The 18,748-nt window shown below is 36.9% G+C and overlaps 1 protein-coding gene across 4 annotated transcripts in view; it reads right to left on the minus strand.

Annotated features, from left to right (window-relative positions):
* CCDC91 (coiled-coil domain containing 91) overlaps positions 1–13,405 on the minus strand; it is a 164,785-nt gene extending 151,380 nt beyond the window's left edge. For 2 of the 4 annotated variants that reach the window (XM_032198555.1, XM_032198531.1), the window contains exon 1: positions 13,378–13,405. The gene's annotated coding sequence lies outside the window, so the exon portion shown is untranslated. Of the gene's footprint in view, positions 1–12,884; positions 13,032–13,377 lie in introns of those variants that run through there. The other 2 variants (XM_032198562.1, XM_032198547.1) reach the window with 2 other exon arrangements.
* Between the last annotated feature and the right edge of the window lie 5,343 nt (positions 13,406–18,748).

Consider the following 18,748-nt stretch of genomic DNA (forward strand, 5'->3'; position numbering starts at 1 on the left):
AATGGTGGCATCATAACATTAGAGGAGCCAGGATCTCCATTCCCTACATTACACTAGCATGCACATACATGAAAAATGGATAATTCATAAAACATATACTGCCTCACAGCTACAGTATAGAATAAATTGGATGCACAAAGTTTATAATGCAGCCAAGGCTCCATTCATAACAGTGGGATTAATTCAGAATGTTCCACATCTTCCCAGCCTAAGAAAGAATAGCTGTTCTTTCTCCTATGCAATCATTTTAGGTCACAATTTTGTGTATCCTTCAAAACCTTTGTTAAACTGGAAATGAATGCATGCTCTTGAAAATAAAGGCATTACCTCGGATATTTGTTCTAAGATACTAAGCTGCCATGCACACAACATACAAGAAAAAGATGAAGACAACAAGCTCAAGTGGTCATTTATTTTCATGAACTATTTAAAGTTAACAAGTATCTTACATATTCACAAGTAAATTATATGCAAGTTTATTCTATACATATATATTCAGCTTAATAGCTTTTGAAGTGGGCACTACTTAAAGAAAACTACTGAAACTTATCCAAAAATTGCTAAGCAGAAGCCAGCCTAGTAACACTGACATAGAAATAGACATAGAAATTCATGTTCGAAAGAGTAAACTATATATAGTGGTATGTTTTAACTTCATCAATTAGTGGGCAAATATATTATCTTTAGTCAGCAAATTTTCCAGAAAAAATTCTTGTTTCACTAAAGTCAGCTTGAATATCTGAACAATAATCATTAATATCCTATACTAACATTCAATAATAATAAATGTATTTGAAAATTAAAAGTTTCAGATAGTTACTATAATTTTCTGCAGAGACTTTTGCAACAACTTTATGTAAAGAAAATGAATTTTCTAGAACACCATATTGCTCTAAAAAGTTAACAAAAAACAAAACTACTTTCTTTAACATTTTACTCCTTATCAGTGAAACACTTATTTTTTAATAAAAATTGTCACTTATTATCTAGGCTTCTAGACATAGACACTGTAATCTATCTATTTTACACTTTAAGAAAATATATGTATGAACAATTTAAGCATAGCTGATACCTGATGATCCTTCAAAATAAGAACATGTTAATGCTGTTTTTTCCTTTTTTTTAAAAAAAAAAAAAAAAAAGAAAAATCGCTTGGGTGTCTAACTGGATAAATTAACTTCTTTAATCCATCTTAAAGTGATACATTAAAATAAAACGAAAGATCAGTATCTCTACATTTTTTGAATACTTTTTAAAAAGATTTTTACTGTAAGCTCATTGTCTAACAGTTTTATCTTGGCCCCTTTCAAATGTGACTGACGTAAAACTGTATGCTGAAAATATAAAGCCTTTACATATTTATTCTTTCAATGATAATTAAAAAACATTTTGTCTGTTCAACTGTGCACGTACCACTGGGGCAATATATGTGCATGTTTGGAGGGGAGTGAGGAGGTGGGCAGAGGTTGTATTCAGGGCACACAGACAATTTGAATGTAATAGTTTTCAAAAATAGATCTGAGATTTTCAAGCACGTTAATTCCTGTCTCATCTCATTTTAAAGGAAACATGTTTCTTGTACCAGTACTTGCCTTTTTCACCCCAACAAAGGACAAGCCAGGCCTTTTGATAGCCAATAAAAGCAGTTCATGCATGTCTATCACCCATGCACCTCATCAAATCTCATATACCTTCAGGATAGTTAGATAGCTAGATTACATAACTTAATAATGAAAAAGTATTCAGAAAAATCCTATTTTTTTTTTCTAATCTTCTAATAATAAAACGAATCTGATCATGGAGTTTCAGTGTCTCATCTTGCCATGCACCATATTCATATTACATTTCTGTATGCATCATTTTTGAATGGGCTGTAACTTTTAAACAAAAGTATTTCTACATTCATTTTCTGAGATCCTTTCTGCAGTTATTTTACAACATTACTAAATTAGCTCTAGCCAAGTCTTGAAGAAAACGTCCAGAAAAAAAAAAAAAGGCGTAAATGAAATTATTTAAAGTTTCCCACATAACAGACAGAAACAGGACAAAAACTTAAACACTCATCAGCAGCACGTATCGCAGGGCTTCACTGGTAACCAGCACTTCAAACTTCAAACTGTGTGTGATTTCCCTTTAATCTATAGTCAGTCATGCCCAGATACCAATTTTTTTTGCTTCAGCAGCTTACAAAACCGTATGCAAGTCAACTATGGCACGTATATCACATGGAAAAGTCTTTAGAAACTCTACATTATTTCCATTTCAGAAGTTGCACCCATGGAAAGTCCTGTTAAAAGCTTAACTGGCAAGTGTATACTAGAATATTTCATTTTCCATCTAAAACTACACTGGATTCCAATCCTCAGAGACAGGATTTCCAGTTTATTTCTCTCTATACACACGTACTGAACTCATGTACTGTAACACAGGAAAGTGTTTTTAAAGTTTTGAAAAAAAAAAAAAAAAAAAAAAAAAAAAAGGATAAGCCTGGTGCAAAGAAGTTGACTGTAGGTCTCTGTTCCTCAGAAACTTTAAAAAAAAAAAAACAAAACTGTTCTATGCTCAGCAATAAATAAAATGCATAAGAGAACATAAGGCATATTTAACATAAAAGCATATTAAAATTTAAAGTAACGCAACTCCAGCCTTCCCTCAAACCCCACCTCAAGATAAATGAAATCAATCCTAGCAGTGCATTTTGGCAAACATTTCATGAGGAAAAATTCAACTGGAAAGAACTATGAGACCAAGTTTTGACAACAGTACACAGAATTTTGCGTATCTTTTACCTACACTCACAGTATTCAAATACCTTAAAGAGACACAAAATGACTTCAAAACAGTTGATATGATACTGTATTTATTTGCAAGCTAACAGAAACCTTTTCACAGTACTAGATAACACATTTCAAATAAATCGAGCTACAATCAACATTTTCCTAAATTGATATGTACTTATTGGTATCTCCCCATTCTATGCAGACTTCAGCTGCAATTAAAATATTGAAAACAGATTTGCTCTTATTCTTCTCCCTACAATTTATTGTGGTCAAATTTAATTGAGAGTCAAATAATTCTTATGATTAAAATAAAAGTAGGCTCTTGCCTCAGCAGCATGGTTCAACACCTCATTTGCCAAACAGTAAATTCCTTAATCTGACGTAGCTAAGGACTCATTGTCACATCACTAAATAACCTCTAGAATAATCACTAAACAACATCTAGGTGGTGGAAACCCCCTCAGAGATTTTTCAGAAATATTAACAGAAAAGCACTGCCACTGCTATTCATCCTTGTGGAAAAAGCTATTTTTTGATGGTATAGAGAAGCATTAACCACTACTATTTTCATGTCTCCTATTTGAAGCTAAAATTAGTTTGGTCCCTCAATTATCTGCAACAGCCTAGAATCACAAAAGCCACTTCCAAGCCTTTGGTATTTTTCAAATCTTCAAATTTCATTTTCATGCATCATAAGAAGCTTAACTTAATTAATCAACCTCATCTATCACTGTTACTACCTACTCTCTCACACACAGTAATTCACAAAGATAACACTAACATCCAAATTCACTGTTCTGATCTAGGCGGTGCTCTGAATATAAATCTCAGCAACTATTATAGCAGATGATGTCTTCTAATAAATATCTCCTCATAAGCATTCATCTCTTAACACCTAAAAACTTTATATATCACTCAGTATGAGTGTCTTTTAAAAATGAGCTACACCTGTTGTGGCACAGCCTTCATGTGACTTTCAATGGCCTGTGATCAAACACCTACAGGAAGCAGCTGATGAAGCATGATACACAGTAACTTATATTAGTTATGCTGTTTTTCACAGGTTATTAATGACCGTATCCTGCAGATAACACATCTGACTAACAGAAGCAGGCCACTACATGCCTGCCTATCGCTGCCCAACACACACAAGCATGCATGTTTAATCAGCCACCTTTCACTCCCTTCTTCTACTGCAGGGGACAGTTGGAAAAATAAAGCCCACATATTCAGCCTGAGTACATACAACTGAAACAGGATGTGATGCTCACCCCTTGGGCAAACTCCTGAGAGAAAGACAGCATGAGAAAAAGCCACAACTGCAGCAGTGACACTACCTGTTGACCACTTTCCTTCTGTCCAGGCTGACCAGTAGCCTAACATCACAACAAAGAATCTGCTGCCAGACTCAGCAGAGACACATGTTGCTAAAGACACTGACAGGCTCTTGCACAAACCATTGGGAAACTTCTCAATTTGTGAAATATAACATGCAAAAAGGGTTGTAAGGTGTACTACTCAAAAGTTTTTGACTTCATTCCCCCTCTGCTACTGACCTTGGTCATTAGTTACCTATTTCTGCCGGTAGCAGTTTTGTTTTCCAGAAGGTCTGTATTATCATTCAATGCATCTAGATTCCTAGGCTTTATTATTACTGAGAAAACAACAAGCATAACATTAGGATAGTTTTCTGACACCTGCTTCCCCCCTAACTTTGCACACAATATGACACAAACTTCAACAATGTATCAGTGGAACAAAGATCTGTCTTGTCTTCAGTGATTCCACTTGAACATAATCCCTAGGAAAGGAGGCGAAAAAAATATTTACAACATTCTGATTTTAAAGCATGTAAGGTTGTTATAGAAAGTCCCTTCGTAATCTTGTATACTGAGTTCAAATTGTTTCTGAAGTTGCCACAATGGGTTGCTACATTCTGCTTCTCAAATGAAGATGAATTACTTTTTTATTAAAAATAAATAAATAGATTGCTTTCAGAGTAGGTTAAACAACCTGTTTTGCTCTGCATTTAAATAGAGCAGGGCATTAAATTCATTTTCTGCATTTGAGTTAAGAGTAGCCACTATTTACTGAAATGGAAGACTTCTAAAGAGCAGAAAGACATAAATCAAATTTCAAAGGGACACCAACTGTCCTTTTAACTTTAACTGACCACCAAAGACCACGCAGTGTATTTTTCCCTTACCTCATACTTATGTCTGAGAACCCAGGATTCTTATCTTTTTTTTCCTTTACAAAAAAAAAAAAAAAAAAAAAAAAAAAAAAAAAGTCATCCTCCTTTTTTGTTGTTAGAATATAAAAGCAACTGAAACTCCTAAATTCTACATCAGGTGTACCTGGAGTTCTTCAACAAAACAAGAATGTCACTGGCCACATCACAGATCAAACTCTTTCTTTCCAGTTTCTTATGGCTTACGATACAGTAATCACAAATCTTAATGTGGACAGAGAATACAAAATGACTTGCAAAGATATCAGGTAAAAAGTAATGCCTTTTTGAAATCCAGGCAGATTTTTTTTTATTATTATTAAAAAATAAAATTTTACAGTGAAAAAATTAAATACAAGGTGCTGTACCAAACAAGGCAAAAAGCATACCTACAAGAAGATAAAGACCTGTCTCAACAACCCAACTTGGAAATCTAATTATAAAATCATATCATACTGTTATGACTTTATGAAGGTAATATGGTTACAAAATAGCAATATCAAATTCTTCATTCTATTCCATAAACAAAACTTCTGTTTGATAAAGATTTGGAGAAAAGCAAGAGATTTAAATAAGTAAGATTGTTAAAAATAATTCAAGACCATGGGAGCACTGATTCAAGAAATGTTTGAACTGCTATAGTTTAAAAAAGATTATAGTTTAAAATTAGATATAGATTAACACTATAGACAATAATCATGATTATATTTGTAAACTAATGTAATTCTTTGGTTTTGTGTGTTATTTAATGGCAGGGGGAAAATATCTTCTAGCATTGTGTTGTTATCATGATCAGAACAATTCCTTTTTTTTTTTTTTTTTAAATGCACACAATATTAATATTCTCTCTAGCTATTTACATTTCAAAACATCTACAATCATAGTCAAAGGTATCAAAATTTTACTTTTAAACTTGACCAAGTTTACCATGTATGTTTGCAGTAGTATTTATCTGATTTTAAATAACTGACATTTTCATCATTATATTAGAAAAAGTTTATGAGCCTCAGAAATAAATAATCAACTCAGAAAGCTTTGAATCCCTTAACCATTTTTCAGAGCAGGATCTGGACAAGCACAAGGACTTGATGCTTTCTCATACCTTTATGGACTTTAAAAGGTAAATTATAGAAAAGTTTTTGCAGGATATGGACTCAGATGAGTGATCCCATAAGCTTTAATGAGAATGCCAATGATTAGCCATTTGTAAGGTCACAAATGACTTAACAAATAAATTTATTTTTATCTAACTTATTTTATTATTTATTTTACATTTCATAGAATCATCATTAACAGCACTAATGGAAAAAACATTAGCAAAGCCTACTGGAAACAGTGACAAAAGGCACAGATTCTGCCACAACAAACTGAAAACTGAACTCCATTCTCACTCATGGAATAGCTGAAGAGAACTCTGTAGCTGTTATGTTAGCTCCATAATCCATTTTGAAAATTAGACAGCTCACCTGCATTGTGGTAGGAGGCAAGTGTAATACATTGAAACATGTAATACATTTTTCTCCTTTATAGTTTCCCTAATGCTTTACCATATACCAATGAACCAAACTGGGAGAAGCTTATACAATCACAATTACTTCAGAATCATTTTGCCCTGATGTTACTGCTCCCCTTGGATGCTGACCTAAAACCAGAAGCAACCCCATTTATCTGTTGAAGTTTCCAGAGAATTGAGGAGCTCAATTCTTCCTGCTAGCAGGCATCTACATGCCATAATCTGTAAGCAAATACTACACTTAATGAAGGCACAGGGCAATCTCAGAGCAATTACTACTTTAAAATACATATATGTAAAACTCCTTTACAGAATGTAACAGTCATACCCTATACTTCTGTACCCAGGCTCAGCAGGTAATACTTGACAGATCCACCTCTGTAAGCTATGAAAAGGCCCAAATAATATCAGGGAACCTACAGCAGTTATTTCTCTGTAATGTCCATGGCTCAGAGCAATTATTTGTCATCCCCTTCTGGTCACTAAGAGTTGCACCATCAAGTGTTCATAATACTCACATTGAAGTTAAGTATGAAATCCATATCAGAAATTTTACATCACATTGTTCTTCTGAAATTCTGGCACCCCGTAGCCAGTAATGTTATTACCTGGGTTTAGATGTTTAGATGTATCCATCCCTGCATTGCTTTCAGGAAGCAGAACATGTACAAGGAGAGGAATGAAATTAACACCCCAATAAAAACGAAGACCAAAAGTCCTAACTAGTTAGTTACCACTAACTTCATGAATAAGTAAAATGCATTCATGTTCAATTTGTTTTCAGATGAGCCTAAAAGCAAAATAGAATATATGTGTCCTCTAAATTCTTCATTATAATTTGTACACATTTATCTGGCTGAAACAGATGGTGTTAAGCTATATTTTTCTGCTTCTATTCAGACAAAGAGACTATACTACCTTGTCCTGTGCTATTTTTGTGAATAAAATGGCTAAAAGGCTAAATACTCTTAAGAATGCAGTACTTCTTAATGTAATAAATGGAGTAATAATTCATGTCAAGAAGATGGTTGATATCAATAAAGAAGGGGGAGATGTGGGAGTGTGGCCATGGGGGTCGGCAAGCCCCATGGTTGATGATAACATCAGATTCTTAAGGATGAGGCCATCAGGAATGTAAAGAGTTGAGAGGGAACAGAGAAGGGTGATTCAGGAGATGCCATGCTGTCTCGGTTTGCTTGTTCTCCAGCCATTAAGACATGGAAGTTTCTGGGTGTTTGCTGCTGCCGGGCAAAGTTGTTTGGCCAATGAAAAGTTGTGTTTGAAAAGGACTGCTGTGGGGAGAAGGGTATAAGAGGGGAGACTGTCCTCAAAATAAAAAGGCAACATGATATAATGAAATTATGTCATCAATAAAGAAGTAGAAAGAAGGAATGAATAGGGACAGGCTAACAGAACGGAGACCAGGACAGGAACAGGGACATTGATCGCCTCATGAAGATAGGTTCAGCCAAACTCAGCAAACTGCCCAAATAAGCTCATACAGAAAGTCGCTGGAAATAGGTGCAGGGTGTGGGACTCTGCAACTAAAAACAACAAGGTTGCGGTGGGATTGCTCGGCACCTGGCAAGCAGTCTCTGAGGCCTTAAAGAGCCATGTGGGACCACAGTCAGACACGTGTGGTTTGCCAGACAGTGAGGGAGCTGCAGGCTCATCCACCGATCCTTCTGCTATGCCATTGACCCCCCCTCTGCTACTGCCATCACAGGCCTCTGCCCCCTGGTGACCTGGACGTGTCTTTTGACCCCTACTGGCCTTGAAAGGGGATGGATATGTTTTCCTTTGATCTGGGAAGAATAGGAAAATGAAGACTGTTATATGATCTGAGAAAAAATTAATGAAGTCATGGAAGATAAGGGAGCACTTCAACCAGGATTACAAACTCCAACTATGCTCCCCCAGTCGTGGACATTAATAGTAATAGATTTAAAGGATTGCTTGTAAACACTTACCTTTTAAAACTCTGCCATGTTTATGTTTCAATTGATACCTTTTCTGATTGTACATATGTATAGGCATACTCAGGTGTAGTATGTAAAAGCAGTGTTCTGTATAATTAGAAAGTTCAATGTTCGTGTTTGCGTGTTGGTAGAGCATAGACTCCCCATGCACCCAGCGCTGTTTACTTATATTACTAAATTCAGATTGAGTTGTTATCTTCATTTATAACAATAATTACGATTCTTCATTATGTACAAAAATCAAAAAACAACCAATAAGCATACTCAAACATTGGTATTTTCAATATTGATAATGCCACTGCAAACTACTTTTATAGAAATGACGCTTCACATCAAGTCCCTCTGTAAGTCATTCGCTGAAGCAAAAGCAACAGTTAAGTAAAACATTTGAGGTCATAGCCTTGAAATTTGTAGTTTTCCCTAACTGGAAGAATTTGCTTTTTGGATGTTTTGTGCCTTAATATATGTTTGCACTCTATTTCCTTTGTTTCCAAATAATAATAAACATTAAAAACCATTTTATCAGCCCTTTTTGCCAGTTTCCAGTTGTATTCCATGAACTACAAGCAATCTACTCTCCAGTAAAAGTTGTCCTCCTTTATAATACAAAGGGAAGAACAGAACCAAGAGTCAAAATTCAGAACCACCCTTGCCACCAGCATAATAATTACCTTTTTCTAAAGAAAAACAGAAAACAACAAAAACACATTATAGCATAATCACCTAAGAATAGTTTACATAAGCGCACAAAGAACTGCCATTGTTTCTCGAAGGATTGCACTAAGGTAAGAGGTACCATTCCTGGGAGTTTAAAGGTAGAAGAATTGGACAAGACCCAACTTTCTGCACCTGAATTTCACTGCACCTGAAAACTTAGTATCAGAGCATTAACATGCCATATGTTATCAGATAAGGAGATTCACGGAAATTAGCTAGAAGATTCAGATTAGGTTCTTTTATCAAGAAACTATGAAATAGATGAAAACTACATTTTAAAACTTATCAGAGTTGCTAGTGTTAGGATTAAATTCTGTTATTTTTGCAACTCTCTCATTTTCAGTAGCTGGAAGTTTTTAAACCCAGTGTTCCATATACTAGCTGAGATTTTAGATTATTATTTTTTATTATTACTAAATTAGCACAATAATTTGGGCATGCTTGATTTTTCTAGAGGTTTAGAACTTCATGCAAACATAACAGAAGTTTTATTTTATAGTAACTGAAGTTAGCCATTTAAACTCAAATCATTTTCAGATTGTTAGCCGAAATACATACAAACACTGAAATGTGATCACTTCAAGGACAAATAATAAAAATTGCTTTTTTTCTTGAAACTGTTCAGCATATGGTGTTTTAGTGGGAGTATAAAATCTGCTCAAAATAATACAGGCATTAGAAACATGTTTTTTGTTTCTGGGAATCAAAAATACCTTTACAAATATTATGCCCATTCCTGATCAAAGGCTTGAAAAGTTTACTAGACAATATCCGTAACTATATGATCAATGAAATATTTGCCTTATATATGTAAGCAAGACAAGGCCGACAGAACCTACCACCAGTTTATGAAAAACTGCAGGAGAGGTCTATAAAAAAATGCAATCCCTAAAATCTTTTTAAGAATATACAACACCACTGTAACAAACAAGTAAGTACAAATCAATAAAGTGAATTCTTTTTATTATTATTATTATTATTATTTTATTTATTTATTTTTTTACTTCAGACAGTCTTCCATGATTGCTTAATAGTAAATTTATGGATATCCAATTCTCCTCATAAAAACATACCCTGCAATCAAATTCACCTTCTTAAGCCTTGGCTTTATTGAAACAGAGCAGAAACCACAACATTAATTTCAGTCATTCCAAAAATTAGACTGCCAACTGAACAATGTAAAGGGGAGAAGCCTGCTATCTCATAAAAGCAAAATACTTCAGTGGTCCATCTAACTCTTTAGAAAGAAAGAATATGATTCCTATAGTATTTTATGAAGTTCTACATTATCCTACGTTAAGAAAACTACAAATCACTTAATTCCTTTCTGTAAAAATTGTACCACTTCTAGAGACTAAAGTCTAAAAAGCAGGTACTATTGCTTAAGGGATATGCTAGGAATAAGGGAAGGAGACTGAGGTTGCAATAGGCATTATCAGGAAAGCTAAAGCCAACTCTAAAACTAATAGTATTTATTTTTAATAACACAAGTGATGGCTACTTGCACATCCACCTTAAATCTTTAGAAGTGTGAGGTAACCAAAACAGGAAAACAACCCCTGCCTTAAATTCTGATGTACTTAAATATTATAAATTTACAAGTAGTAAAGTGGTGAAATGTAACAGATGTTAAAAAAAAACATCTGTAAAGCAACTTGCAACATATTTTAGATAATCCACTTTTTATAGGCTTAGCCTATATGACTCAAAATTTACCTGTCTGCAACCTGAAATCCCCACACTAGGGGAAAAAAAAATACAAACACACATATATATATATAAATTTTATATATTTTTTATTTTATTTTTATTTTATTTTATTTTTATTTATATATATAAAATAAATGTATATATGTTATATATATTATATATAATTATATTATATAATAATAAATATAATATGTTTAAATATATATAAGTAAAAATATAGCTGAAAAAATATTAATATTGGTTCAACAAGATCTTTTTCCTCTGTTATTATGATCAAATTAGTTTTACAGAAGTAGAAAGAACTTTCTTATACAGCCGTTTAAAATAATCAAAGCTGCACAGATCAGCAACAGCAGATTACAGAACACACAAGCTTATCAGACCTGAAACAACCATCTCAGTCAATGGACTCAAATAACACAGGCATGAAGGTATTGTGAACTGTGAGATTCACAGAAATCTTGTTTCCATCACACCACAAACTTTTTCCATTTGGTGCTGCAAGCCTTCCTGGAAGTTGGTTTTCAGGAAGCCAGGAGGAATCAAGCCAACTGCTCAGATACGCACGATACTTAGATGTCTTAGCGGTTCTGTAAACATTTGGAGAACGCCAGTTACTGCCATTAAGACTGCTAGTCAATTGTTCCTCTGGACCAGAAATACACATTATAGCATAATTGTATTTTGGCACCTACAAGTCTGTGTAGCTATCATCATCCTGAACATCAGCCTGCCACCACGTAAACGGCTAACATTGTCTAGACAAGATATATTCATCACCAACCTCTGGCAGTAGTTTTGTCACTTGGAAAGAAATATAAAGGAACTGGTCTAAAAGTCCACATAGTTCAAAGAGAAGCAGACAACACTCAAGAAGCACGTACTGAAATGTAAAAGTACTTAAACTGCACTCAGAGTTCCACCCAGGCATGCATCTCAAAATCAGAGTGAGCATCACAGATATGAACGTGTCACCAGGTATATTCAGCTTTCAGTTGATGCTATATCCAGGCAGAAACGAACCAGAAGGAGTCCTTCAACTTAACTATAGCAATGGTCAGAATAAAGATTTGGATAAAAATGTCCAAAGGTGGCAGAGTCTATTTTAATGTCCATTGTACAAATCCAGTGTGGACAAAATCCACACACTTCCTCAGACGTGCTGCAATAAAATATCATCTTAGCTTTAAGGTAAAAGGAATTAGAATTCAGAAATTACATTATCCTAGGCATTACTGGTAGAGCTACATACAAAGGCATGTATACAGGGTTGAGGTATACAGCATGTATGCTAGTCGCCTCTATTTGATAGCCTTCCTTTCAAAATAGTGTAAAATAAATTGGCATCACATTTTCAAGAATCTCAAGAGACTCTGAAAAAGGCTCTGTTATATGATTCTACGTACTATTTATTGAGAATTCGTGCATCACTTGTTTGAACAGGACTGTAATTGTTTTCTGCTTTCAAGTCCTACCAGCATAGAGTTCACTATTGCACATGTCAACAAGCATGTAGGCTGCAAAGGCTCTTTGAAATTGATCGGCAATCTACCTCCTGTAGTAGTGGGTGAGAAACTGACACCACCACCACCCCCCAAGAGAAAACAAGAAAATACCAGCACACTGGCACCAATAGTTACTTCGCCATTCAGGCCACGCATATGGAGACACTGAACCAAACTGCAAGGTGAAGAAGCACATGCAGAACGAGACACAAAGAGCAAGAGAAAATAGACAAAGCTGGGAACAAAAACAGTTAAACAACTTGACAGAAACAAGTGCTCAAGCACTGTGACCAAAAACACTGAAAGCTCCATTAAAACGCTGCAGCAAAATGGCAAGAATTGCATTCGTAACGTGCGGATGACAGGCCAAAAACATTGCTCTGGCAGGAAGGCTAACTGCTCCCGAAGCAAAGTGCAGCCTGCCGGGACGAGCCAATGCTGCAGGCAGACCTCACGAAGGGAGCCGCCCGGATCAGAAGGTTAGGCTCAGGTATGACGAGGAGAGTCAGCCCTGTTACACCGCTGACAGACCTACGCGGGCAGGATTTACGGAGCTCTGAGGCACACGAAGATCCGGAGGGGCTTTCAGAAACACCTCAACGCCCAACGCCGCCCCTGCAGACCCCACCAGCTGCCTCCCCGCCACCCCAGCGTTCCGAGCAGGCTCAGAGGAGCGCTCGCAGCCCTGAACCCAGCCCCCGCGGCACCGGAGCTGCCCCCGGGGCTCCCCTTCCCCTTCTCGGGGCTCCCCCGAACCCTTGCACCCCCGCTCCGCAGCACTAGCCCCTCAGGGCCGCCCCTCAGCGGCCGTTGAAGGCCAACGCCCAACGCCCCCCCGCCAGCAGCACGCGGCCACGGCGGCGTGCGCGCGCCTCCGCCGCTCCCCCCTCCCCCGCCCCCCACACCGGCCCAGGCAAGCCGCCCCCGGGCAGCGCGGCCTCACCCGCCACGGCGCTTGGCCCCGCCCCCGGGCCCTCGCCCCGCCTCCCCGCCGGTCACGTGGCTCCCGCCGGGCGCTGATTGGGCGGTGTGGCGGCCCCGCCGAGGGGCGGGTGATGGCCTCCGGGGGGCGGGGGGAGGCTGGGCGGGGGCGGTTCCCGCCTCGCTTCAGCTCGGCCCTACAGGAGGCCTCGTCCGCCGGCCTGGTCCTTGTTTGGTTGCTTGTATTTTTTTTTTTTTTTTTTTTTTTTTTTTACTTAAAAAGCGGCTGGTCGTCCTGTTAGCGTGCTGGCCTCCTCGCCTCAAGCTCTATCCTCAAATGGGTTGCTTAGGATCAGCCACCGCCCTTCTGCATCGTTACAAAAAATAGATCAGGGACTGACCAGAGTCAAACCTCCTGGTCAGAAACGGGGGATGAGCCTCTGGGTGGTCCTCTCGTACAGCTGCGGTAAGATGTGGAGGCGGCATGGCCGTCAGATGGCCGCCTCACCATGTGCCATGGTGGCACAAAGTAAGGTGCGCCATCTGTGTCGTGGATGATAGGCCACAGTACGGTAATGTGGCAACACATAAATGGTTGTTCGCACGACCCTACCTGTTCTGCGGACTAAACAGTCTCTAATAGTATCTGAGACAGCAAGGTGCCCTTGCTGCTAGGAAGGCTATTGGTATTATTGGCTGCTATACATATATTTTGAACCAAAGGATCACCATCAAAGCAAGAGGTGACCCTTCCACTTAGTACTGGCTGTACCTGGCGTACTGCATCCAGTCCTGAGCTGCCCAGTACAAGACACACATGGACATACTAGAAAGAGTCCAGCAGAGAGCAACTAAGATGACTGAGGACCTGGAGCACGTCTCCTACAAGGAGAAGCTGAGAGGGCTGGGACTGTTCAGCCTGGTGAAGAGGAGGCTCAGGGAGATCTCATCATTGTTTACAAATACCTGAAGGGATAGAGCCAGGCTCTCTCCAACAGTGCCCAGTGCCAGGGGACAAGAGGCCGTGGGCACAAACTGGCAGACAGGAGGTTCCCTCTGAACGTTAGGAACCTCTCTGTGCTGTGCAGGTGATGGAGCATTGGCACAGGCAACCCAGAGAGGTTGTGGAATCTCTTCCTCGCAGATCGTCAAAAGCTGCCAGGACTTGGTCCTGGTCAGCCTGCTCTGGGTGGCCCTGCTAGAGCAGGGGCTGGGCCAGACAGCCTCTAGAAGCCCCTTCCCACCTCAGCCCTTCCGTGTGACTCTGAATTGATACATAATGAATAGTGCATTAAAAGACATAATGAAAATGATTTATCATCATGGCATGGAAAAATAATTCAGCAATAAACACAGCAATAATTTTTGTGTTCTGTACTACACGAAGAAAAACAGAAAATATGACGTATTTAGGCTATGTCACTGAATCACAGAATGACCAAGGTTGGATGGGACCTCTGAAGATCATCTAGTCCAACCCCCCTGCAGGATCACCTACAGCACATAGGATGGCACCCAGGCAAGGTCTGAATATTTACAGAGAAGGAGACTCCACAACCTCTCTGGGCAACCTGTTCCAGCGCTCTGTCACCCTCACAGTAAAGTGTCCTCTCATAGTCAGCTGGAACTTCCTGTGCTTCAGTTTGTTCCTGTTACCTCTTGTCCTCTCACTGGGCACAACTTCAAAGAGACTGGCTCCATTCTCTTGACACAGTCCCCTCAGATATTTATGCATATTGATGAGGTCTCCCCTCAGACTTCTCTCTTCTAGGCTAAATAGGCCCAGTTCTCCCAGCCTGTCCTCATACAACAGGTGTTCCTGTCCTATAATCATCTTTGTAGCCCTGATATGTCCTTTTGCACATGACTGCAGTGTGCACAAAGGTGATGATAGAGCATAGAATTTTTGTAAATAACATATAAACTCTAATCAGTCTTTTTACAAGTTATTCCATGCATTAGGGAAAAGAAGAAAAAAAAAAGAAAAAAAAAAAAAAAAGGACTAATGCACGTGCCTAAATTGCTACACAAGTTGAAAGTTTGAAGGACATTTGAAATACTAATTCTCAACAAACCAAAAGAGGCATTCTAAGGGCTCTTGTTTTCTGTATTAGTTAATTTTCTACTGCAGTATTATCCCTGCTAAAGACTGACATATATGTCAGTAAAATTGTAGAGTTTGTTCTTGGGTGTACAACAGGAAAAATCTTAAGACAACCTTTTGAATAGTGTATATTAGCATTTGTATTTGGTCATTCAAGAAGTTCCTGAGTGGTTATCTCATTGATTTTTATGATACTAAAAGTGAAAATTCAGATTCTTAGGATTTCAGGAGATCCTTTCCAGAACAATGTTAAAGTATGCTCTTAGGTCAGGACTAGCTGCTCCTGTTTTGTCAATAAAGAGAAGACTTCACTTTTTTTGATTGTCAAGGTATTACTCTCGCTGTAGAAATTAATGCAAATGCTATTACTGCTGTCGTAGACAATAAACCTTAAATATTATGTTATAATTAATGTATTCTCTCTTGCCTCTCTGCCAAACCGGTCCCTTTTTGTTTTTAGATTTTGTCATGCTGTTTTTGAAGAATAAGCATATTCTGGGCAAAAAGACAAGAAAAAGCAGCTCTTTCCAAGCTAAATTAGGTAATTACATTTTCACTGTGTTTTTTAAAGCACAGCTGTATCTTTTGGGTTATAAGAATTAGTATATAATATGCTTAACTTTATACCTTTTTTCTTATGTAAGTGAAAATATCCCTTCAAAATGCAGATCTGTCTAACTAGCTCATTTTCTCCATTTTGAAAATCCATAAAGGTAAATACATTGCTTAATATAATTTTTCCAGAGTTTACAAAATATAATCAGAATTTCTCATGTATTTTCTTTGTCAGAATTTGATAGAAGAGAAAAAAATGAAATCACCTTGTTTTGGTTTTCCATTACTAATAGGACCAAAGCAATTACATTAATGTTATATTTCAGTACTTTTAAATAATATTTTAATGGCATAAAACATATCAATTAAAGCTACTTTATAGCTTTATCAAGTATATCAAGTATAGCTACTTGATTTTTTCTGTGCTAAGAGAGTAAGACCATTAATGCCATTTTCTAAGCAATGGAAGAAGAATAATTTATATAATACTGTGATTTCATTAGATAGATATGCAGTCAGACTACAGTATGTTAGAGTTCCTCAAAGTCCCAACCCCAAGTCACTAATATTCTAAGACTGTTTTAGCACCTATAAAAATGGGTATACAACTCTATTTAAATGCATAGGAAACTACTATTAGTTTAGAAAGAAACCTTCATAAACTATTAATTTGTTTCCTTAATTCAAGTCCCTCAAAAATTTATTGAAACAGTATGAAAAAGATCTCTATCCTTAATCCATGTATCAACATCACAGAAGAGGAAGAGTCCCTACTACACTAAACAGCTCCAAAAGGAAATAAAATATTAAAGTTCATTTTCATGTATAATGTTATTTAGCTTGCACAAAAATAAATTTCAACATAAATTCTGCACAATTTATTTTTTTCTAACATTCTATCTCTGTTTTTGTTTATTTTTGTTTTGTTTTGTTTTGTTTTGTTTTGTCATCCCCCCCCCTCCCCTCTCTCCCCCTCCCCAAATTAATCCAAGTGGGAAAACTCCCTTAAGTCTACAATTTTCAAAAATCCTGTATTTTATGGTTTCCTTGGGGTCTGATATGGTTTGGTTTTGATATTCATCTTCCCTGCTGAGTTGCCACACTGTAGCCCTGGAAATGTACTGCTGTTGGTGAATCTGTTGTAGCTTTTACTTCAGCTGACCTGTCCCAAGGTACCCCTCAGTTAATTTTGAAAATCACCCTGGATGCTCCTTATTCTTTAAGAGTATTTCCTATTGTAATGCGCACCAAGGGAATAGAATAATTTTTTTCTTAGTGTCTAACACTACATTTTGTTGAATATCCTGATTCAGACAGGTCATCAGCATAAATTTTTGCCATTCTTCCAAAGTTGTGCTGATTTTTGATGTTTATCATACTTTGGGAAACTCAATGGCAAAGAAACAACATGAAACAAGAAAATCAATTTGTCTCACTCTCAGACTTATTCACTAAGCCTGAAGTGAATGATGTAATAAATCTAAATTCATCAACTGAAGGAAAAGCAAGAAAGACAAGTAAACACATTGCAAGCTATATACAGCTTTTAAAAAGAATCAGGAAATAGGAGGTATATAGGAGCTTTATATTTTGAATTAAGATTGAATATAGCTATTAGCAAAAGATATTTTATTATTATTATTAGATATCTGTACTTGGCTTCAAACTACATTTCTACCTAGAGTTTTATGAAATATTTTTAAAAATATATTTTATAATCTTAGATCACTGAAAAACAGAAAGTCCAGTATAATTGCACTAAAAATATTTTGAACTATTCTAAGAGCAGAAACTTCTTAATTTGGGCTGACTGTTATTGTTATGTCTCCTCAAGAGCAAAGTTTATAGAGATTCCTGTCAGTTCTGCAACTTTTTTTGAATTGATTCAACCATACATGGTAACATTAGGTGATTATGAATAAGTGGGTAATATCACCCTCCTGCACAGCAGTTTGTGTGGTATGAAGCCATATTTTTAGGTCTTCCAAATCAAACAATGTTTGTAATGTTATTGGACAGCATGATTTTTTTTAATCTTCTTGATAGAGAAATAATGAAAACTCTGTTGAACAAGCATTATTTATGAAGTTGATAATAGATTAATTCACCATTATTAAATGCCATCATTAACCTAAAAAGTTAACTTACTTAATGAAGCAAATTGGTGATATAACGATGATGTGATCATGAAGAATTCATTTTTCTTATTCTGAAGATTATTAAGACAGTGGGACAAAGGAAAGCAAGCTCCTTTATATTACCACTATTTTAATACTCTGTCATTCAGTAATCCTAAATACAGTCAAGGGTTTTAGCAGCTAAGGTCTTTCACATCTGTTGTGTGGTGAAAGGAAAGGATGGACCAAGTTCAGTTTATTAGCAAACTGTTATTTGCATGATAAGAACTGACATACTCTCTCACTCTTGTACTTAATACTAGCAACAAGAACCAAACAATTACAGTTTAAGTGGTCAGGAGAATAAATTACCGTGTCAACTCTGAAACTAACCATCATGTATAGTAAATTAACCTGTTTCATCAACTCAAATTTCTGATTTCTCCCTTATCAAGCTCACTTCTCCCATCAAAACTTAATACTGTCCTCATTGGTGATACCAGAATTAGCAATAAAAGAAGCATATTTGTTGCTAAACCACAATCCTCCTACTTAGAAATATTTTGCCACTCTTTTCTACACAGTAAAAAACAAAAAACCCACAGTCAAAATATGGT

Source organism: Aythya fuligula, chromosome 1, assembly GCF_009819795.1.
Source record: "Aythya fuligula isolate bAytFul2 chromosome 1, bAytFul2.pri, whole genome shotgun sequence".
In the NCBI taxonomy this organism is placed as follows: Eukaryota; Metazoa; Chordata; class Aves; order Anseriformes; family Anatidae; genus Aythya; species Aythya fuligula.